The sequence below is a fragment of the Hordeum vulgare genome, chromosome 6H (assembly GCF_904849725.1).
Source record: "Hordeum vulgare subsp. vulgare chromosome 6H, MorexV3_pseudomolecules_assembly, whole genome shotgun sequence".
NCBI classification, from domain to species: domain Eukaryota; kingdom Viridiplantae; phylum Streptophyta; class Magnoliopsida; order Poales; family Poaceae; genus Hordeum; species Hordeum vulgare.
Window position 1 is genome coordinate 57,802,759 of NC_058523.1, and position 24,740 is coordinate 57,827,498.

Here is a 24,740-nt window from a genome sequence, read left to right on the forward strand (position 1 = left end):
GTTCGAAATTTCTGCAATACTAGTAGTGGCGAGAGAACTCCGGCTTCCCCAGTACTGGTGCAGAGAGTTCCAGATGTATCGCCATACTTGGTATCGTTGTGATTACGAGTGTGTGAGATTGATGAGTTTCCAAGATCTCTTGTTATGTGTTGACGGATGTGATACACTGGATGAGTTAGTATAGGAGTTGAGTGATATATTACTCCTTGTATTCGTGGACCAGATTGCATTACCAGAAATTTCGGAAGTTCTTAGGTGGGAATTCAAGTAGTTACTTATTGGACAATCTTCCAACAAATGCATGATGTTAGGTTTTGGTTCGACATCTAGTGGATTCGCTTGATCACGGTCGTTTTACAGTGGTTCTCGTTGTATCTTAAAGAGCCTTGTAGCTTGCTACGACTCGGGGACGCTTTGTATGTCGTGTGCACTGCCTTGTTGTCGGTGAATACTCACAACATATGCCATAGGTAGGCTAAAGTCGGTGAGAACCGAAGGGACAAAGGAGGGCGCTGGGAACGAGGTTGGTACTAGCATGGAACGCACGATGTACCCAGGTTCAGGGCTCTCCGTAGAGATAAGACCCTAGTCCTGCCGGAGTGTATGATGTATATGGATGGATTACAAGGTTGCTCCTGGAGCTGTGTTGAGGAGGAAAAGGGGAGCAGCCGGCTCGTGTCTGCCTCTCTCTATGTGGTTGGTGAGTGTGGTATGTTGTTCGACCGACCCTCTACATGGAGGGTGACCGGGGGGTTTTATAGACGAACCCACCGGCCTACAATATGGTCTCGCCGGCTAGCCAGGGGACCCACGAGGGCCTTGTCTTGTCGCTTGAGGGGCCCGCCGACTGCATGGTCTCATCTGGTGGTGGGACCCGCCGGCTGGCCAATGAAGCTCTCGCGTAAGGTTGACGCCAAGCATGCGCTGTACGTCCGGCGTCGTCCAGCGAGATTCGTCATGGGCAAATAGTACGACCGCCTACACTGTTCCCCACGCCGAGTGCAGTAATGGAGTGGGAGTTTGACGGTCTGACACTATGCTAGGTGATGGATCAGAGTCGGGGTAGGTCAGCGGCGTGGCCGCCGACGCTCGTACCCGCCGGGCACTCCGATCCAGTACCTTTGCTGACGCGTAGCCACCTTTAATCGTAGGGTCTCGTCATGACCTACGATCTGATGTGACTTGAGATCCCCGGCCGGCTAGCCTGCTTGGCTAGCCGGCTTGGGCACGGCCGCCCCGTTCCTAGCCGGCTGGCTTGGCCAAGACGGTCAGGAAGAGGTAGCCGTCTCAACTCTAGCCGACAGGGGTTGCCTGGCCGGCCAGAGAGTTGGCTCCCTTTCCCTCCAGCTGGCAGGCGCAACCTAGCCGGCCAGAAGACTTGGGCCTTGGGAAACTGTACTTGGTCATATCTTTTGGGCAAGAGATGAAGGAGTAGGCTCGATGAGCCTACCTTGGGGTTATCCCCCCGACAATAGTCCCAGAAGCTGGAGAGGCCCGCCGTCTGCGGATGCGTGGCCTCACCGGCTTGATATTTTGTCTTGGTATTTCTGCCGCCATCCACGGCAGGGGACGCCGGCTCCGAAGCCGGTCGGCTTCGCCGTAGGTGGCTCAGATTGCACCACGTGCCAGGCCCGGCCAGACGTAATGATGGTGATTACTGGTGACGGGACCGGGCCTCGGCCGTGGGTCCTGCCACGACGCCCCCTCGGCCTCCACGCGGAAGATCCTCTGCGGATTTACTCCGCGACGGTTGGTCTTAGGGAAGCGCTACCGCCCGTAATACACGGGGTTAGTGGGGTTCCGCACGCACCGGATCCCCTCCCCACGATGCTTCGTGGGGTTTAAATGGGATGCGGGGGTTCCGAGGAGGCCATTCACCCCCCTTCTCGCCCCGCATCGACGCCCTCTTCCTCCCCGAGCCTAGAGAGAAAGAGCCCGTCCTCTTCGTCTTCGTCTTCTCCGTCGCCGTCGAGCCACCAGCCCTTTTGTGCTCCAGCCGCTCGCAGCAATGGCCGGCGGCTCCACCTCGAAGAAGACCTCGTCGTAGGGAGCTTGGCTGGGCAGTGAGATCTGCGAAGGCCATATCGAGGTGCTCCGCCATCACCGGCTGTTGCCCCGGCCTCCTAGGTGCTGGTGCGAATCCCTGGCACCGAGACCGCCACAACACCAGCCCTGGAAGAGATTGTCGTTTTCGACGAGCACTTCTACAGGGGATTCGGGCTCCCAGCGAGCTCCTTCTTCTCCGAGTGGCTCCACTTCTTCGGCCTGCAGCCGCATCACCTGGCGCCGAATGCCATTTTGCAGCTGTCGGCCTTAGTGGTCTTGTGCGAGGGCTTCCTGGGGATTGAGCCCCGCCTCGATCTCTAGTGAAGTTTGTTTTTCTTCAAGCAGCAGTCCATTGCGATGGACAAGGACGAGCTGGAGAAGCTCGCCGGACCGCACCCGATGACGCCGTGCGGAGCCGCACTGGTGCATCATCGTTCGAAGTCCGGCTTCCCCCAACTGCCGCTGTAGGAGTCCATCAAGCAGTGGCGGAAGAGCTTCTTCTACGTGAAGAACACCGACCCTTCTCAGGACTCCCTCAACATGCCCCCGTTCAACATCAATCCTCCGACGAAGTTGAACTGGGCGGTGAAGTTCCCCAAGCCGATTCCCAAGGTGGCGTAGATCGGCGCCCACCTCGACATCTTGGAGAAGGGCGGCCTCCGTGGCCGCGACCTGCTCACCACCATGGTGACTCGCAGGATTCTGCCGCTGCAGAGGCGGCCCTATCTGGTTTGCCAGATGAGCGGCCGACACGATCCCTGCCGGACGTCCACCAAGAGATTCACCCCCAGCGCGATGGAGCGAGGGGTGAACTAGATTTCCACCCCCTATATGGACGACAGTGGGAACTGGTCATGGGGGATGATCCCTTACAACACGTCCCGTCCGCCTCCGATGGTAAGTGTTCTCTTATGTTCTGTTCTTTGCAGTTTGTCTCGCGACTGGCCGTCTCGCTGAGCCGGTTGTCGAATCCTTTGTGCAGATGTTCGAGAAGCTGCAGTTAGCACTCAACCAGCCCGCCCCCGACGTGGCGGCGTCTGACGCCTCGGAGATCGAGGACGAGGGCGTGATTGAGTACCGCTCGACCTCCTCCGAAGGCTCGGAGAACGCGTTGGAGTCAGAAGGGACGGATCCGTCTGGTGAGCATGTGCGGCCCTCCGACGTAGATTGGACAGATGATGACGAGACTCCCTCATTCCTATCTGATACAACATTCGAGGAGGACTCCGACGGGGTGGAGGAGGTCACCATCCCGCCACTGACGCGCGGACAACGTCAAAGGGCCGGGGCGGGCGGAGCCGATGAGGCGGTCAAGGATGCCACAGCTTCCAGGCTGGCTCCTAAGCACCCGACGACGGGTCCTCCAGCCGGAGCACGGGCAGGCGGTGCCAAGAAGCGCCGTGGTGGCGGCAGGAGGCAGGTGCCCATCATCGCAGGGTAAGGGTTCCTCCCCCTTTTGCTCATTTGATTTGTGTGAAGCTCTGTTCCTTAAAAGCGTTGCCCGACAGGGAGGTGGAGGACGTGGAAGAGGACACCGCCTCCGCAGCCAAGCGGGCCGGCTGGGCAGCGGCTGATGATGCTGATACGTCTCAAACGTATCTATAATTTTTGATGGTTTCACGCTGTTATCTTGTCAACTTTGGATGTTTTGTTTACCTTTTATATCTTTTTTGGGACTAACTTATTAACTCAGTGCCAAGTGCCAGTTCCTGTTTTGTGTGTGTTTTTGACTCTTTTCGTCTAATTTTGGAACGGAGTCCAAATGGAATAAAATCCCCGAAATGAATTTTCCAGAACGTAAGAAGATCGGGAGGCTTGAGGGCCAAGCAAGTGGGCCCACAGGGGGCCCAAAAGCCATGTTGCCGCGGCCAGGGGGGAGGCCGCGGCAACCAAGCTTGTGGCCCCCCTGGCACTCCCCTGCCCTAGGTCTTTGGCATATAAATTCCCTAAAAATCCAGAAAAAATCAGGGCGTCCACGAAAACACTTTTCCGCCGCCGCAAGCTTCCGTTTCCGCGAGATCTCATCTGGAGACCCTTCCCGGTGCCCTGCCGGAGGGGACTTTGGAGTTGGAGGGCTTCTTCATCAACATCATCGCCCCTCCAATGACTCGTGAGTAGTTCACTTCAGACCTACGGGTCCGTAGTTAGTAGCTAGATGGCTTTTTCTCTCTCTTGGATCTTCAATACAAAGTTCTCCATGATCTTCATGGATATCTATCTGATGTAATCCTCTTTGGCGGTGTGTTTGTCGAGATCCGATGAACTGTGGATTTGTGATCAGATTATCTATGATATATATTTGAGTCTTTGCTGACTTCTTATATGCATGATTTGATATCCTTGTAAGTCTCTCCGAGTCTTGGGTTTTGTTTGGCCAACTAGATCTATGATTCTTGCAATGGGAGAAGTGCTTGGTTTTGGGTTCATACCGTGTTGTGACCTTTCCCAGTGACAGAAGGGGCAGCAAGGCACACATCATGTTGTTTCCATCAAGGGTAACAAGATGGGCTTTTATCGTAGATATGAGATTGTCCATCTACATCATGTCATCATGCTTAAGGTGTTACTCTGTTCTCATGAACTTAAGACACTAGATGCATGCTGGATAGCGGTCGACGTGTGGAGTAATAGTAGTAGATGCAGAAAGTATCGGTCTACTTGTTTTGGACGTGATGCCTATAGATATAATCATTGCCATAGATAACGTCACGACTTTGCATGGTTCTATCAATTGCTCGACAGTAATTCGTTCACCCACCGTCTACTTGGTTTCATGAGAGAAGCCACTAGTGAGCAGTATGGCCCCCGGGTCTATTCACACCTATCGTTTCCACTTTTGCTTTTACTTTGCTTTGTTACTTTGTTGCTTTCAGTTCTCACTTGGCAAACAATCTATAAGGGATTGACAACCCCTTCATAGCATTGGGAGCAAGCTCTTGGTGTTTGTGCAGGTACTTGTGATATTCCTTCACTGGATCGATACCTTGGTTCTCAAAACAGAGGGAAATACTTAACAGCGCTGTGCTACATCACCCTTTCCGCTTCGAGGGAACACCAACACAAGGCCCCAAGGCCACGGGGGAATCCTTTGCATATTTTCCAAGGAAGTCCCTAAAGGCGTAGCCGTAGCAGAAGGATTCCTGGTGTCGTTGCTGAGGAGTATCAAGACAAGAATAGTCTCTCATCAGCACGCTTGTTTCTGGCGCCGTTGGAAGGTCTTTTGTTGCAGTAGCAGAAGTATTTCTGGCGCCGTTGCCGGGGAAGGAGAGATCTATCCAAGTAGGTCTCACAAACTCATCTCTTGCATTTACTTTTTTTGCCAGTTGCCTCTCGTTTTCCTCGCCCCCACTTCACATTTGCCTTTCTCCTTTGCCTTTCTCCTTTGCCGTTTTCTTTTGCCTTTTGCCTTTTTGCTGTCTTCCTTTGCCGTTCTCTTTTGCCCGCTTCACTCGCTTTCTTCTTGCTCGTTCTTGTGTGGCATAGTCCATCAATGGCTAGACCCACTACTCCAAACGATACCCCTGAGAACGAAGTTCTCAATTTCACGCAGAATGAGGAAGAAAATTTAAAGGACGCTTGGTATAGGATTTGCAATGCTCAAAGTAGATCCACTCGTAAGAAATCCACTACCGTCCTTCTTCACAGTTTTTATGTTGGAATCTCTCCTTGGAATAGGTATATTCTTGATACCATGGTAGGCGGGAATTTTTTGGGGAGCCATACTGTTGACCCCTATGGAGCTATCATGAATTTGGTAGGCTCACCCCCGCTCATGGTTAATGGAACTACCTTAACCTTGAAACACGTGATGCAAAGGCTTGACACTATTGAAAACAAAATTGCCACAGTTGAACTTATTGAGGGTTTGGATAGAAAGATCCACAATCAAATTACTCAGTACGTATCCAAAGTGGGAAATGTTTTGAAAAATTTAAGGGAGACGGAACCTATAGTTAATGATTCCTCTAGAATTGGCAAACTAGAGGATGTCATAACCAACTTGGGTTCCGCTTTTGCCGCTGTGCAAAATACTCCAAATCTCACTCTCAAAAAGACCGTCAAGTCTGTTTTTGTTCGTAAAGATAGTGGTGAGTCATCCAATAAAGATGAAGATCTTAAGATGATAAATGATCACACTACTTATGGTTTGAGCACCAAGGATGACTATACGTGATTCCATCACCTTATGCCTAGCTAAGGGCGTTAAACAATAGCGCTTGTTGGGAGGCAACCCAACGAATCTATCCTTTTTCTTTCTGTTTTATGTTTTTCACACTTCCATAATTATTTTTGATTGTGTTTTTTGTGTTTCCTTTTGCGTTTGTGCCAAGCAAAACCGTTATGATTAGTCTTGGGGATGATCGTTTGGTCATGCTGGAAAAGACAGAAATTTTATGCTCACGAAAAGAATTTTCATTTGTTTTCTGTAAGAGCTTTTGAGTTGATTCTTTTTGCTGATGATTTCTACGGAAATTCTTCAGACTGTCGTAATTGTTCAGAGTTTTTGAAGTATCAAAAGTATACGAAGTATACATATTTCTACAGACTGGTCTGCTGTTAACAGATTCTGTTTTTGTTGTGTTGGTTGCTTATTTTGATGAAACTATGGATAGTATCGGGGGCTATTAGCCGTGGAAGATTGAAAATACAGTAACCCAACATCAACATAAGTAGAATTTAAGTTTTCTACAGTACCTAAGGAAGTGGTGGTTTGCTTTCTTATACTAATGTTATCACGAGTTTCTGTTTAAGTTTCGTGTTGTGAAGTTTTCAAGTTTTGGGTGAAGTTCTTACGGACAAAAAGATAAAGAGTGGCAAGAGCTCAAGCTTGGGGATGCCCAAGGCACCCCAAGATGATTCAAGGATGCCGTAAAAGCATAAGCTTGGGGATGCCCCGGGAAGGCATCCCCTCTTTCGTCTTCAATACATCGGTAACCTTACTTGGGGCTATATTTTTATTCACCACATGTTATGTGTTTTGCTTGGAGCGTCTTGTATCATAGGAGTCTTTTATTTTTGTTGTGTCACAATCATTCTTGCTGCAAACCAAGAGAGAGAGACATGCACTCACCATGATTTTGTCGAGCTTCACTTATATCCTTTGGTAGACAATCCAGCTCACATGTGTTTCACTTATATCTTTTGAGCTAGTTGCTTTTGCTCTATGTGCTTCACTTGTATGTTTGAGAGCACGGAGGTGCGTGGCTTGGTAGTTGATCTATGCTAGAAAGTAGTCTCAAAAGGGGTAGTTATGCAATGGGATACAAAAACATCCACCTTCATGTGCATTGAATAGTTAGAGAAGTTTGATTCATCTCAACTAGTTTTGAGTTGTGGTTATGGTAATATTGAAGTTATATTAGTAAGGTGTTGTGGATCTAGAAATACTTGTGTTGAAGTTAGTGATTCCCTTAGCATGCACGTAAGGTGAACCGCTATGTGATGAAGTCTGAGCATGATTAGTCTATTGATTGTCATCCTTTGTGTGGCGGTCGGGATCGCGCGATGGTTTATACCTACCAACCCTTCCCCTAGGAGTATGCGTTGAATGCTTTGTTTCGATTACTAATATAACTTTTGCAACAAGTATATGAGTTCTTCATGACTAATGTTGAGTCCATGGTTTATATGCACTTTCACCTTCCACCATCACTATCTTCTTTAGTGCGGTGCAACTTTCGCCGGTGCACAAAACCCACCATTAGCCTCCCTCAAAACAGCCACCATACCTACCTACTATGGCTTTTTCAAAGTCATTCCGAGATATATTTCCATGCAACTACCACCATGACATGTGCCACCATGTCTACATTGCCATTGCATGGTCGTAAGATAGCTAGCATGATGTTTCCATTAATGTCCATGCCATGCTAGATTATTGTCACGATACACTACCGAAGGAATTTCATATAGAGTCATCGTTGCTCCAAGTTTTGAGTTGTAAGTGTGATGATCATCATTGATGGAGCATTGTCCCATGTGAGGAAATAAAAGAGGCCAAAGATGCCCACCAAAAAAAACAGGCCAAAGATCCCATCCAAAAAAAAATGAGAGAAAAAGAGAGAAGGGACAATGCTACCACCTTTCCACACTTGTGCATGTTAAGCACCATGATCTTCATGATTGAGAGTCTCTCGTTTTGTCACCACCATATAGCTAGCGGGAAATTTTCATTATATAACTTGGCTTGTATATTCCAATGATAGGCTTCCTCAAATTTGCCTTAGGTCTTCGTGAGCAAGCAAGTTGGATGCACACCCACTACTTTTCTTTAAGAGCTTTCACATACTCTTAGCTTTAGTGCATCATTTGTATGGCAATCCCTACTCATTCACGTTGATATCTATTGACGAGCATCTCCATAGCTCATTTATATGCCTAGTCAATGTGACCGTCTTCTCCTTGTTTGTCTTGCAACCTCGACCACACTCCACACCACCTATAGTGCTAAAACCATGGCTCACGCTCATGTATCGCGTGAGAGTTGAAAAGGTTTGAGAAATTAAAGGTGTGAAAACAATTACTTGGCCAATAGCGGGGTTGTGCATGATTTAAATTCGTTATGCAATGATGATAGAGCATAGCCAGACTATATGATTTTGTCGGGATAACTTTCTTTTGGCCTTGTTATTTTGAAAGTTCATGATTACTTTGCTAGTTTGCTTGAATTATTACTGTCTCCACGTCAATAGCAAACTATTGTTTTGAATCTAATGGATCTGAACATTCACGTCACATAAGAGGAATTACAAAGGACATCTATGCTAGGTAGCATGAATGCATCAAAAATTCATTCTTTATCACTTCCCTACTCGAGGACGAGCAGGAGTTAAGCATGGGGATGCTTGATACGTCTCTAACGTATCTATAATTTTTGATGGTTTCACGCTGTTATCTTGTCAAATTTGGATGTTTTGTTTACCTTTTATATCTTTTTTGGGACTAACTTATTAACTCAGTGCCAAGTGCCAGTTCCTGTTTTTTCTGTGTTTTTGACTCTTTTCAGATCTGATTTTGGAACGGAGTCCAAATGGAATAATATCCCCGAAATGAATTTTTCGAGAACGGAAGAAGATCGTGAGGCTTGTGGGCCAAGCAAGTGGGCCCACAAGCCCTGTTGCCGCGGCCAGGGGGAGACTGCGACAACCAAGCTTGTGGCCCCCTGGCGCTCCCCTACCCTAGGTATTTGGCCTATAAATTCCCTAAAAATCCAGAAATAATCAGGGCGTCCACGAAAACACTTTTCCGCTGCCGCAAGCTTCCGTTTCCGCGAGATCTCATCTGGAAACCCTTCCTGGTGCCTTGCCGGAGGGGACTTTGGAGTTGGAGGGCTTCTTCATCAACATCATCGCCCCTCCAATGACTCGTGAGTAGTTCACTTCATACCTATGGGTCCGTAGTTAGTTGCTAGATGGCTTCTTCTCTCTCCTGGATCTTCAATACAAAGTTCTCCATGATTTTCATGGAGATCTACCCGATGTAATCCTCTTTGGCGGTGTGTTTGTCGAGATCCGATGAATTGTGGATTTGTGATCAGATTATCTATGATATATATTTGAGTCTTTGTTGATTTCTTATATGCATGATTTGATATCCTTGTAAGTCTCTCCGAGTCTTGGGTTTTGTTTGGCCAACTAGATCTATGATTCTTGCAATGGGAGAAGTGCTTGGTTTTGGGTTCATACCGTGTGGTGACCTTTCCCAGTGACAGAAGGGGCAGCAAGGCACGCATCATGTTGTTGCCATCAAGGGTAACAAGATGGGCTTTTATCGTAGATATGAGATTGTCCATCTACATCATGTCATCTTGCTTGAGGAGTTACTCTGTTCTCATGAACTTAATACACTAGATGCATGCTGGATAGCGGTCGACGTGTGGAGTAATAGTAGTAGATGCAGAAAGTATCGGTCTACTTGTTTTGGACGTTATGCCTATAGATATAATCATTGCCATAGATAACGTCACGACTTTGCGCGGTTCTATCAATTGCTCGACAGTAATTCGTTCACCCATCGTCTACTTGCTTTCATGAGAGAAGCCACTAGTGAACACTACGGCCCCCGGGTCTACTCACACCTATCGTTTCCACTTTTGCTTTTACTTTGCTTTGTTACTTTGTTGCTTTCAGTTCTCACTTGGCAAACAATCTATAAGGGATTGAGAACCCCTTCATAGCGTTGGGAGCAAGCTCTTGGTGTTTGTGCAGGTACTTGTGATATTCCTTCACTGGATCGATACCTTGGTTCTCAAAACAGAGGGAAATACTTACCACCGCTGTGCTACATCACCCTTTCCGCTTCGAGGGAACACCAACGCAAGGCTCCAAGGCCACAGGGGAATCCTTTGCATATTTTCCAAGGAATTCCCTAAAGGCGTAGCCGTAGCAGAAGGATTCCTGGTGCCGTAGCTGAGGAGTATCAAGACAAGAATAGTTTCTCTTCAGCACGCTTGTTTCTGGCGCCGTTGGAAGGTCTTTTGTTCCAGTAGCAGAAGTATTTCTGGCGCCGTTGCCGGGGAAGGAGAGATCTATCCAAGTAGGTCTCACAAACTCATCTCTTGCATTTACTTTTTTTTGCCAGTTGCCTCTCGTTTTCCTCTCCCCCACTTCATATTTGCCTTTCTCCTTTGCCTTTCTCCTTTGTCGTTTTCTTTTGCCTTTTGCCTTTTTTGCTGTCTTCCTTTGCTGTTCTCTTTTTCCCGCTTCACTCGCTTTCTTCTTGCTCGTTCTTGTGTGGGATAGTCCATCAATGGCTAGACCCACTACTCCAAACGATACCCCTGAGAACGAAGTTCTCAATTTCAGGAAGAATGAGGCAGAATCAAGACAAGAATAGTCTCCCGTCAGCACGCTTGTTTTTGGCGCTGTTGGAAGGTCTTTTGTTGCAGTAGCAGCTGCCCAAAGGGAGCTTGAGGAGCAGTCCAAGCGCCGGTTGGATACGGCCATGGGGAAGACGGCCGAGGGACAGTCTCGCCCCAGCAGGGCCGAGAAGCCGGTGGAGAAGCGTACGAAGGCTAGACATGACCCCTTCGCGCATGCTCGCGTGGAGGAGCCAGCTAACGAGGCGACCCCGAGGTGCGCCCCGAGGACTGAGGAGGCCCAGCCCTCCGAGCCGGACGCCTCTGCGCCGGTGGATCTAGAGGTGATCCCTACCTCCCCTAGGGCCGAGGCGGCGCCCAACGCGCCGGAACTGGTCCTGGACGTGCCAGCCATGGCCCCTGATGCGCCAGGGGTGGACATGGATGCGCCGGACGTGACCCATCCACCTCCTGCCGAGGAGGTGGAGCCGGCCGCCATGGCGGCACCTGGAGCTGGTGCCATCATCATCCCCCACCACGGTGGGGCTGCGCCGGGAGCTGGTGCCCAGGTCGGGAGCCGGCCGATGAAATCTTGGCGGACGGCCAACGTGGCGCGCGCGAGGCTGCCCACAGGCACTGATACGTCCATTTTGCATCATGCTTTCATGTTGATATTTATTGCTTTTTGGGCTGTTATATTACTTGTGGTACCATATTTATGCCTTTTCTCTCTTATTTTGCCAGGATTATTTGAAGAGGGAGAATTCAGGCAGCTGGAATTCTGGACTGGAAAAGAAGCAAATCCTAGTCCACTATTCTGCACATCTCCAAATGCCCTGAAATTTTACGTGGATTTTTCTGGAATATATTAAAAATACTGGGCGAAAGAACTACCGGAGGGGGGCCACCAGGGCTCCACAAGCTTGCCCACCGCCACCACCCCCCTGGTGGCGTAGGGCAGGCTTGTGGGCTGCCTGAAGGCCCACTAGCCCCCCTCTTTTGCTATATGAAGGGCTTTGGTCTGGAAAAAATCAAAAAGGGAGCTTTTTCGTGGTTTCACCGCCGCCACGAGGCGGAACTTGAGCAGATCCAATCTAGAACTCCGGCAGGACGATTCTGCCGCGGAAACTTCCCTCCCGTAGGGGGGAATCGTCGCCATCGTCATCACCAACACTCCTCTCGTCAGAGGGGAGGCATCTTCATCAACATCTTCATCAACACCATCTCCTCTCCAATCCCTAGTTCATCTCTTGTAACCAATCTTCATCTCGCAACTCAGATTGGTACTTGTAAGGTTGCTAGTAGTGTTGATTACTCTTTGTAGTTGATGCTTGTTGGATTACTTGGTGGAAGAGTTTATGTTCAGATCCTTGATGCTATTCATTACACCTCTGGTCATGATTTTGATTATGTCTTGTGAGTAGTTACTTTCGTTCCCGAGGACATGGGATAAGTCATGCTGATAATAGTCATGTGAATTTGATATTCGTTCGGTATTTTCATATGCTGTATGTTGTTTTTCCTCTAGTGGTGTTATGTGAACGTCGACTACATAACACTTCACCCTATTTGGGCCTAGAGGAAGGCATTGGGAAGTAGTAAGTAGATGATGGGTTGCTGGAGTGACAGAAGCTTAACCCCAGTCTATGCCTTGCTTCGTGAGGGGCTGATTTGGATCCAGTAGTTTAATGCCATGGTTAGACTTTGCCTTAATTCTTCTTTTGTAGTTGCGGATGCTTGCGAGAGAGGTTAATCATAAGTGGGATGCTTGTCCAAGTAAGGGCAGTACCCAATCTCCGGTCCACCCACATATCAAACTATCAAAGTAACGAACGCGAATCATATGGACATGATGAAACTAGCATGACAGAAATTCCCGTGTGTCCTCGGGAGCGTTTTTCCTCCTATAAGACTTTTTCAGGCTTGTCCCTTGCTACAAAAGGGATTGGGCCACTTGCCGCACCGTTGCTACTACTTGTTACTTGTTACTCTTTGCTTGCTATGTTTCACCTTGCTACACAATCACCTGTTACCGCTACTTTCAGTGCTTGCAGTTATTACCTTGCTGAAATCCATTTATCAGAGCCTTCTGCTCCTCGTTGGGTTCGACACTCTTACTTATCGAAAGGACTACGATTGATCCCCTATACTTGTGGGTCATCAAGACTCTTTTCTGGCACCGTTGCCGGGGAGTGAAGCGCCTTTGGTAAGTGGAAATTGGTAAGGAAACATTTATATACCGTGCTGAAATTTATTGTCACTTGTCACTATGGAAACTCTTCCTTTGAGGAGTTTGTTCGGGGTATCTTCACCACGAATGGAAGCACGAGGAGTTGCTCCTCAACCTGAGGTACCTACTGAAAATATCTTTTATGAAATTCCTTTGGGTATGCTTGAGAAACTGCTGGCTAATCCTTTTACAGGAGATGGATCTTCACATCCAGACTTTCATCTAATCTATGTAGATGAATTTTGTGGTTTATTTAAGCTTGCAGGTTTTCCTGAGGATGAGGTAAGAAGAAAGTCTTTTCTTTATCTTTGAAGGATAAGGCGTTGACATTGTATAGGCTATGTGATGATGCTGGATCATGGGGCTACAATCGGTTGAAATTGGAATTTCATCAAAAGTTCTATCCTATGCATTTAGTACATCGTGATCGGAACTTTATTTATAACTTTTGGCCTCGTGACAGGGAAATCATAGTTCAAGTTTGGGGGAGGCTTAAATCAATGCTATATTCATGCCCCAATCATGAGCTCTCAAGAGAAATCATCACTCAAAACTTTTATGCTCGACTTTCTCATGAAGATCGTACCATGCTTGACACTTCTTGTGCTGGTTCTTTTATGAAGAAGATTATTGATCACAACCGGAATTTATTGGAGAGAATCAAACGCAACTCTGAAGATTGGGAGCTAGAGGAAGGTAAGGAGTCAGGTATGAATTTCCTCTTTGATTGCGTTAAAACTTTTGTTGAGACAAACACTTCTAGATATTTTAGCGCTAAGTATGTACTTGACTGTGAGATAGTAGCTTCTCTATGTGAATCTTTTGCTGCTCATGTTGATCTTCCCAAAGAGAAGTAGTTTAAATATCATCCTCCTGTAGAAATCAACATAGCCAAAACCAAACTAGTTGAGGAGAAAATCATAGCTTTTAGTGATCCTGTTGTTCCTTGTGCTTACACTGAGAAACCACCATACCATGCTAGGATAAAGGATTATTCTAAAGCTCCCACTGTGATACGTAGGGGTTACATTAGACCACTTGCACTCCTTGAGGAGATTAGAGTTGAACCTAGTGTTGCTATTATCAAAGATCTCTTAGCCGAAGACATAGACGGGCATGTTATCAAATTCTGTGAGGACTCCGCTAGAATTATTAAACCTCACGTGAAAGACAAACACGGACCTGTAGTTGGCCTGCCCGTTGTTTCTGTGAAGATAGGAGATCACTGTTACCATGGTTTATGTGATATGGGAGCTAGTGTTAGTGCAATACCCCGTTCTCTATATGATGAAATCAAAGATGAGATTGCACCTGCTGAGTTAGAATCCATTGATGTCACTATTACGCTAGCTAATAGAGACACTATCTGCCCTCTGGGAATTGTGAGAGACGTAGAAGTCATGTGTGGTAAGACGAAGTATTCTACTGATTTCCTCGTCCTTGGTACTGCACAACATAGCTTTTGTCCCATCATATTTTGTAGACCCTTTCTCAACACTGTCAATGCTCACATTGATTGCATTAAGCAGACTATCACAGTGAGTTTCGAGGGTGTGTCTCATCAATTTAACTTCTCCAAGTTTGGAAGACAAACCCATGAAAGAGAGTCGTCTGGTAGAGATGAAATCATTGCTCTTGCCTCTATTGTCGTACCTCCTACGGATCCTTTAGAGCAATATCTGCTTGAGCATGAAAATGATATGCATATGGAGGAGAGAGATGAGATAGACAAAATTGTCTTAGAACAATATCCTATTCTCAAGAATAATCTGCCTGTTGAACTGCTTGGGGATCCTCCTCCACCAAAGGGTGATCCTGTGTTCGAGCTTAAACAGTTGCCTGATACTCTTAAGTATGACTATCTTGATGAGAAGGAGATATATCTTGTCATTATTAGTGCTCTCGTCTCAGAGCGCGAAGAGAAGAAGTTATTAAAAACTCTGAGGAAGCACCGCGCTGCTATTGGGTATACTCTTGATGATCTTAAGGGTATTAGTCCTACTCTATGCCAGCACAAGATTAAAACCGATCCTGACTTAAAACCAGTTGCTGATCATCAAAGGAGATTAAATCCTAAGATGAAGGAGGTCGTTAGAAAAGAAATATTAAAGCTTCTAGAAGCAGGAATCATTTATCCTGTTGCTCATAGTGATTGGGTAAGTCCAGTACATTGCGTACCTAAGAAGGAAGGTATCACCGTCGTTCCTAATGATAAGGATGAATTAATACCACAAAGGATTATTACCGGCTATAGAATGGTGATAGACTGCCGGAAACTGAACAAGGCAACCAGGAAAGATCATTATCCTTTGCCGTTCATCGACCAAATGCTAGAAAGGCTATCAAAGCACACACACTTCTACTTTCTAGATGGTTATTTAGGTTTTTCGCAGATACCTGTTGCACAATCGGATTAAGAGAAAACCACTTTCACCTGCCCTTTCGGTACCTTTGCCTATAGACGTATGCCTTTTGGCTTATGTAATGCACCTGCCACCTTCCAAAGATGTATGATGGCTATATTCTCTGACTTTTGTGAAAAGGTTGTCGAGGTTTTCATGGATGACTTCTCCGTTTACGGGTCTTCCTTTGATGATTGCCTCAGCAACCTTGATCGAGTCTTACAGAGATGCGAATAAACCAACCTCGTCTTGAATTGGGAGAAGTGCCACTTTATGGTTAATGAAGGTATCGTCTTAGGACACAAGATCTCCGAAAGAGGCATTGAAGATGATAAGGCTAAGGTTGATGCAATTCAGAAAATGCCTTGCCCCACAGATATCAGAGGTATACGAAGTTTCCTTGGTCATGTTGTTTTCTATAGAAGGTTCATTAAAGACTTCTCTAAGATTTCTAGGCCTCTTACCAACCTCTTGCAGAAGGATGTTCCTTTTGTTTTTGATGAGGATTGTGAGGAAGCTTTCGAAATACTTAAGAAGGCTTTGATAACCGCACCTATTGTTCAACCACCTGACTGGAACTTGCCCTTTGAAATCATGTGTGACGCTAGTGATTATGGTGTTGGTGCTGTCTTAGGACAAAGAGTTGACAAGAAGTTGAACGTCATTCACTACGCTAGTAAAACTCTAGAGAGTGCCCAAATAAACTATGCCACTACTAAGAAGGAATTTTTAGCAGTCGTGTTTGCATGTGAAAAGTTCAGATCTTATATATTTGACTCCAAAGTCACTATTCACTCTGATCATGCTGCTATTAAGTACCTCATGGAGTAGAAGGACGCTAAGCCTAGGCTTATCAGATGGGTTCTCCTGCTACAGGAATTTGATTTGCAAGTCGTTGACCGAAAGGGTGTTGATAACCCTGTAGCAGATAACTTGTTTAGGCTAGAGAATGTCCTTGATGACCCACTACCTATTGATGACAGCTTTCCTGATGAGCAATTAAATGTCATCCGTACTTCACATAGTGCACCGTGGTATGCCGATTATGCAAACTATATCGTAGCCAAATACATACCACCCAGTTTCACCTATCAACAAAAGAAGAAATTCTTCTTTGATTTGAGACACTACTTTTGGGATGATCATCACCTTTATAAGGAAGGAGTAGATGGTGTTATTAGACGTTGTGTGCCTAAACATGAACAGGGACATGTCTTGTAGAAGTGTCATTCCGAAGCCTACGGAGGACACCATGCTGGAGATAGAACTGCCCATAAGGTATTGCAATCAGGTTCCTATTGGCCCACTCTCTCCAAGGATGCCCGTAAGTTTGTCTTGTCTTGTGACGAATGCCAAAGTATAGGGAACATCACTAAGCATCAAGAGGTGCCTATGAACTATTCACTTGTCATTGAACCATTTGATGTCTGGGGCTTTGATTATATGGGACCCTTCCCGAGTTCCAATGGGTACACTCACATCTTAGTTGCTGTGGATTATGTTACTAAGTGGGTAGAAGCTATACCCACTAAAAATGCTGATCACCACACGTCTATTAAGATGCTTAAAGAAGTCATATTCCCAAGATTTGGAGTCCCTAGATACTTGATGACTGATGGCGGTTCACACTTCATTCATGGTGTTTTCCGCAAGATGCTAGCTAAGTAAGATGTCAACCATAGAGTTGCATCTCCTTATCATCCTCAGTCTAGTGGTCAAGTGGAGTTGAGTAATAGGGAGATGAAGTTGATCTTACAAAAGACCGTCAATAAATCTCGAAAGAACTGGTCTAGCAAACTTGACGATGCACTATGGGCTTATAGGACTGCTTATAAGAATCCCATGGGCATGTCACCGAATAAAATGGTTTACGGTAAGGCCTGTCATTTACCTCTTGAGCTGGAACACAAAGCTTATTGGGCAATCAAAGAGCTCAACTTTGATTTCAAACTTGCCGGTGAGAAGCGGTTGTTTGATATCAGCTCGTTAGATGAATGGAGAGCCCATGCATATGAGAATGCCAAGTTGTTCAAGGAAAAAGTTAAGAGATGGCACGACAAACGAATATAGAAACGAGAGTTCAATGCAGGTGATTATGTCTTGCTATACAATTCTCGTTTGAGATTCTTTGCAGGCAAGCTTCTCTCTAAATGGGAAGGTCCCTATGTTGTCGAGGAAGTATATCGTTCCGGTGCCATCAAAATCAATAACACGGAAGGAAATTTTCCTAGAGTGGTAAAGGGCAAAGAATCAAGCATTATATCTCTGGGACTCCCATAAATGTTGAGACCAATATCATCAATGTCATAACTCCAGAGGAGTACATAAGGGATGTTTATCAGCCTGTTTTAGACCTTGAAAACGAAGATGTATTTGTTTCGGCAAGAAATTGGACTCCGATACTTTTCCAATAGGAAATTTCCTCAGTTTTGGAATTTTTGGAAAATTAGAAAAATAAAAAGCAGTCCGGAGAGCGAGCGAACGAGGCAGCCACAAGGGCCCACTCCACCACCACCACCCTGGTGGTGGTGGGCAAGCTTGTGAGCACCTCGTGTGCCTCCCGGACTCCGTTTTCTTGCGGAGGACTCCTTCTGGCCCAGAAAAAAATCAATATATAGTCGCCTGAAGGTTTTGATCTCCGTATCGTGCAGTTTTCCTCTGTTTTCGTTTCGAGCTTGTTTTGTCGTAGATCTAGGTCAAGATGTCTTCTCAAGATTCAGAGGGAGCAGAAATTTTTGCTCAAGTGGAAATTAGACAAGCTCAGACTACTCCAACAACAACACCACCATCACCGCCAAAGGAAGACAACTAAGCATTGGTATGGGCAATCCCCTTGGCTTCTGCCAAGCTTGGGGGAGTTGCCCTGGTATCGTAGCACCTTTATATCTTTTGCTTTTACCTTTGTTTTAGTTCTTTCCTTTTCAGTTTTTATTTCTTCTTTTGGAGGAATAAGTGTTTAGTTTTTAGTTTGAGTCTTTTGCTTTTGTCTCTCCCCCGTTGTATTCGAGCTTAGGAGCTATATAATAAAGACTTTCTTAGTCAAGGGCTTTGCTTTGTGCCATGATCAAAAGTATGAAAAGATCGATAGCATGAACGATCATGAGACGATCTTATGGAAAGTGAGAACTTCACTTATGACACGTATGATGATTGAAGCTTGTTGAGAATAAATCAACATAGACATTAGTCATTGTTGCAATTAATAAGAAGTAATAAGGAAAGAGAGGTTCACATATAAATATATCATCTTAGACACTTTTTACAATTGTGAGCACTTAGCAAACTATTACATGCCTAGGAGTAGATGTTGGACAAGGAAGACAACATAATGAACTGTGTTTGCTTGGTTCCAAACAATGTTATATGATTAGAGATACCTTAGCATGTGACGATTTCTTCCACCTCATATTAGCCAAACCTCCCGCACCAAGTAGAGATACTACTTGTGCATCCATAAACCTCCAACCAGTTTTTCCTTGAGAGTCCACCATACCTACCTATGGATTGAATAAGATCCTTCAAGTAAGTTGTCATCGGTGCAAGCAATAAAAATTTCTCTCTAATATGTATGATCTATTAGTGTGTGGAAAACAAGCTTTGTACGAACCTGTGATGAGGAAGACATAAAAGCGACATACTGCATAATAAAGTTCTTTGTCACAGAAGGCAATATAAAGTGACGTTCCTCCGCACTAAGATGACAGGCATTCAAACCTCAAAAGCGCATGACAACCTCTGCTTCCCTCTGCGAAGGGCCTATCTTGTACCTTTACTTTTTACCCTTTTAAGAGTCTTGGCGATCTTCACCAATTCCCTTTTTGCCTTTGTATTGGCTACCGTCACATGCTTGGGAAAGATCTATATTCATATATCAACTTGGAGTTGAGTACTCATGCTTTATTGTTGTTGACTTTACCCTTGAGGTAAATCGTTGGGAGGCAAAACTATAAGCCCCTATCTTCCTCTGTGTCCAGCTGAAACTTTGACACCATGAGTGCCACGTGAGTTGTAACAATTGTGGAAAACAAAAGAGATGATTGAGTATGTGGGTTTGGGCTGTTATATTACTTGTGGTACCATATTTATGCCTTTTCTCTCTTATTTTGCAAGGATCATTTGAAAAGGGAGAATTCAGGCAGCTGGAATTCTGGCTGGAAACGGAGCAAATCCCAGTCCACTTTTCTGCACATCTCCAAATGCCCTGAAAATTTACGTGGATTTTTCTGGAATATATTAAAAATACTGGGCGAAAGAACTACCGGAGGGGGGCCACCAGGGCTCCACAAGCTTGCCCACCGCCACCACCCCCCTGGTGGCGTAGGGCAGGCTTGTGGGCTGCCTGAAGGCACACTAGCCCCCCTCTTTTGCTATATGAAGGGTTTTGGTCTGGAAAAAAAAAATCAAAAAGGGAGCTTTTCGTGGTTTCGCCGCCGCCACGAGGCGCAACTTGAGCAGATCCAATCTAGAGCTCCGGCAGGACGATCCTGCTGGGGAAACTTCCCTCCAAGAGGGGGGAATCGTCGCCATCGTCATCACCAACACTCCTCTTGTCGGAGGTGAGGCATCTTCATCAACATCTTCATCAACACCATCTCCTCTCCAATCCCTAGTTCATCCCTTGTAACCAATCTTCGTCTCGCAACTCAGATTGGTACTTGTAAGGTTGCTAGTAGTGTTGATTATTCTTTGTACTTGATGCTTGTTGGATTACTTGGTGGAAGAGTTTATGTTCAGATCCTTGATGCTATTCATTACACCTCTGGTCATGATTATGATTATGTCTTGTGAGTAGTTACTTTTGTTCCTGAGGACATGGGGTAAGTCATGCTGATAATAGTCATGTGAATTTGATATTCGTTCGGTATTTTGATATGTTGTATGTTGTTTTTCCTCTAGTGGTATTATGTGAACGTCGACTACATAAAACTTCACCATATTTGGGCCTAGAGGAAGGCATAGGGAAGTAGTAAGTAGATGATGGGTTGCTGGAGTGACAGAAGCTTAAACCCCAGTCTATGCGTTGCTTCGTGAGGGGTTGATTTGGATCCACTAGTTTAATGCTATGGTTAGACTTTGTCTTAATTCTTCTTTTGTAGTTGCGGATGCTTGCGAGAGAGGTTAATCATAAGTGGGATGCTTGTCCAAGTAAGGGCAGTACCCAAGCGCCGATCCACCCACATATCATACTATCAAAGTAACGAACGCGAATCATATGAACATGATGAAACTAGCATGACAAAAATTCCCGTGTGTCCTCGGAAGGGTTTTTCCTCCTATAAGACTTTCTTCAGGCTTGTCCCTTGCTACAAAAGGGATTGGGCCACTTACTGCACCGTTGCTACTACTTGTTACTTGTTATTCTTTGCTTGCTACGTTTCACCTCGCTACACAATCACCTGTTACCGCTACTTTCAGTGCTTGTAGTTATTACCTTGCTGAAATCCGTTTATCAGAGCCTTCTGCACCTCGTTGGGTTCGACACTCTTACTTACCGAAAGGACTACGATTGATCCACTATACTTGTGGGTCATCAGGCACCACGCTCCACGGCGTCCCGGAGCTGGTGTCGATGTTTTCTAGCAGCCGGTTCAAGGTTGACCAGTCGGCCCATGTGGTGGCCGGCGATTTCGAGCGCCTGGAGGAGCGCACCAGGGTAAGTGCCTCATCTTGGTCTTCGATTTTTTTCCTTTTCTTCTTCTTGCATCAGTGGGGGTGCGCCAGCGCACCCACTGGGTGTAGCCCCCGAGAATCGGGCCGGCCGAGCATTGGCCGGGCCGAATCTCTTTGAGCTTCTCTTCTTGCTTTGCTTCTTTAGTGGGAGCGCGCTAGCGCACCCACTGGGTGTAGGCACCGAGAATCGGGCTGGTTATGACTTAACCAGACCGAATCTTACTTCTGTTTCTTCTTTGCTCTGCAGGATCTTTATGATGCCCAGGTACAAGCCTATAATGAGCTGCAGGCTCAGAACCAGGCAGCTGACGGCCAGGTTGCCGAGCTCCAAGCCCGGCTGGGCGAAGTTGTCGTGGAGCGGGACGCCCTGCGTGACACGGACGGCCGGCTCCAGGAGCAGCTGGCTCTTCTCCAGGCAGAGAAGAAGGAGCTCGAGGCGGCCAACCGGGCCAAGCTGGAGCAACTGCGTGCCTCTCCGCGGGAGAAGGTGGCCTCCCATTCTACCGACGTGGATCGTCTCGCGTCGGTTCATCTCGGGGAGATGAAGCTCAAGGACGCCGCCTTGTGGGAGAAGGAGGAGGCCCTTGTCCAAAAGCTGACGCAGCTGGCCAAGGCCCTGGACTCGGTGGCGACCCTCCAGGAAGAAGTTGCCCGCCTTACTCAAGCGAGCAAGGTGCGGGAGCTCGATGTCCTGGAGAGCGCCCATGAGACAGATGGCGACTTCAATCGTGAGTCTTCTTTTTTGCTTCATCTTGAACTTTCTTGGCCGTCTCCTCTTCTTACTCGTTTTTGCACCCTTTTCCCTGTCTCAGGCCTCTTCTCTGAGACGGAAGGCGTAGCCGACACGGCCGTCGAGGTGAGCCACGAGGAGCCCCGCGCGGCTCGGCAGGAGGTAGATGCTACCTCCGGCTGGAGCGTGAAGGAGATCGGAGTGGGCCTCAGGGCCCGCCTGTGCGTCCTGGGTGAGTCTGTGGCTCGGCTCCAGATCGCAGGATCGTCGATGGTGGCGGCCCTATGGCCTGATGGCATGGAGCTGGCGTCGATGAGCCGGCTCGCCCGCTGGCTTGCGGTTGGCGTGGATCGCTGATACGTCTCCAACATATCTATAATTTTTGATGGTTTCATGCTATTATCTTGTCAAACTTTGGATGTTTTGCATGCCTTTTATTTATTTTTTGGGACTAACTTATTAACTCAGCGCCAAGTGCCAGTTCGTGTTTTTTCCATGTTTTTGACCCCTTTCAGAGGAGATTTTGAAACGGAGTCCAAACGGAAGAAAATCCCCGAAAAGATTTTTTTTTAACGGAAGAAGATCGGAGAACTTGGGAGCCAAGCCAGAAGAGCCCCAGGGGCCCTACAAGCCCCCACCCCGCGGCCAGGGGGGAGGTCGCGCCATCCAGGCTTGTGGGCCCCCTGGAGGTCCCCTGACCTAGATCTTTCGCCTATATAATCCCATAAATTCCAGAAAAAATCAAGAGACGATCGCAATTACTTTTTTGCCACCGCAAGCTTCTCTGTCCGCAAGATCCCATCTGGGGCACGTCCTGGTGCCCTGCCGGAGGGGGGATTCGGACACGGAGGGCTTCTTCATTAACACCATGACCTCTCCGATGATGCGTGAGTACGTCACCATAGACCTACGGGTCCATAGCTAGTAACTAGATGGCTTCTTCTCTCTCTTGGATCTTCAATACAAAGTTCTCCATGATCTTCATGGAGATCTATCCGATGTAATCTTCTTTTGCGGTGTGTTTGTCGAGATCCGATGAATTGTGGATTTATGATCAGATTATCTATGAATCTTATTTGAGTTCTTCTGATCTCTCTTATGCATGATTTCATATCCATGTAATTCTCTTCGAGTTGTGGGTTTTGTCTGGCCAACTAGATCTATGATTCTTGCAATGGGAGAAGTGCTTGATTTTGGGTTCATACCGTGCGGTGACCTCACCCAGTGACAGAAAAGTATCGGAGGCACGCATTGTGTTGTTGCCATCAAGGGTAAAAATATGGGGTTTTCATCATTGGTTTGAGATTATCCCTCGACATCATGTCATCTTGCTTAAAGCGTTACTCTGTTCGTCATGAACTCAATACAGTAGATGCATGCTGGATAGCGGTCGATGTGTGGAGTAATAGTAGTAGATGCAGAAAGTATCAATCTACTTGTCTCGGACGTGATGCCTATATGCATAATCATTGCCTTAGATATCGTCATGACTTTGCGAGGTTCTATCAATTGCTCGACAGTAATTTGTTCACCCACCGTGATACTTGCTATTTTGAGAGAAGCCTCTAGTGAACACTATGGCCCCCAGGGTCTACTCCACACCATATTTTCAGCGTTACACTTTTTACTTCGTTGCACTTTCCGCCTTCAGATCTCACTTTGCAAACAATCTTGAAGGGATTGACAACCCCTTTGAAGCGTTGGTACTCTGGAGTTGACGAGACCGTCCTTCTGGATCGATACCTTGGTTCTCAAACTGAGGGAAATACTTACTGCTCCTGTGCTGCATCACCCTTTCCTCTTCAAGGGAAGAACCAACGCAAGCCCAGCCTCTGTCAACGTGTCAACTTCTGGCGTTGTTGTTTGCGGGATAGCAGAAGAATTTCTGGCGCCGTTGCCGGGGAGGAAGATCAAGTGAAGAACTCATCCAAGTAGGTGTCGCAGACTCATCTCTTGCATTTACTTTGTTTGCCAGTTGCCTCTCGTTTTCCTCTCCCCACTTCACCAATTTGCCTTTTTCGTTCGCCTTTTTCGTTCGCCCCTTTTCGCCCTTTTTCTCGCCTGCTTTTAGTTTGCTTGTGTGCTTGCTTGCTTGCTGAAGTCACCATGAACGAAAACACCAAACTTTGTGACTTCTCAAATACTAATAATAATGATCTTATTAGTAGTCCGATGGCTCCCGCCACTAGTGCTGAAGTCACTTGGTTTTCTTCTTTGCCCAAAAATAGTATCGGTTTTTGGGATAAGTGCAAAGATGCTTATATATCCAAGTATTTTCCGCCAGCTAAGATCATCTCTCTCCGTAATGATATCATGAATTTCAAGCAACTTGATCATGACCATGTTGCACAAGCTTGGGAGAGAATGAAATTAATGATTAGAAATTGTCCCGCTCATGGCTTGAGTCTTTGGATGATTATTCAAATCTTTTACGCTCGATTGAATTTCGCTTCTAGAAATATCTTGGACTCCACCTCAGGTGGAACGTTCATGCAAATCACGCTAGGAGAAGCCACAAAGCTCTTAGACAACATCATGACGAACTACTCTCAGTGGCACACTGAAAGGTCACCTACTAGTAAGAAGGTACACACTATAGAAGAAATTAACTCGTTAAGTGCTAAGATGGACGAGTTAATGAATTTGGTTGCTAGTAGAAGTGCTCCTTTGGATCCTAATGATATGCCTTTGATTGAGAGTAGCAAAGCTAGCTTGGACATTAATTTTGTTGGTAGGAACAACTTTGGCAACAACAACGCTTTTATAGGAAACTATGTTCCTCGGCCTTTTCCTAGTAACTCCTCTAATAACTTTGGCAACTCCTACAACAATACTCATGGAAATTACAATAGATTACCCTCTGAT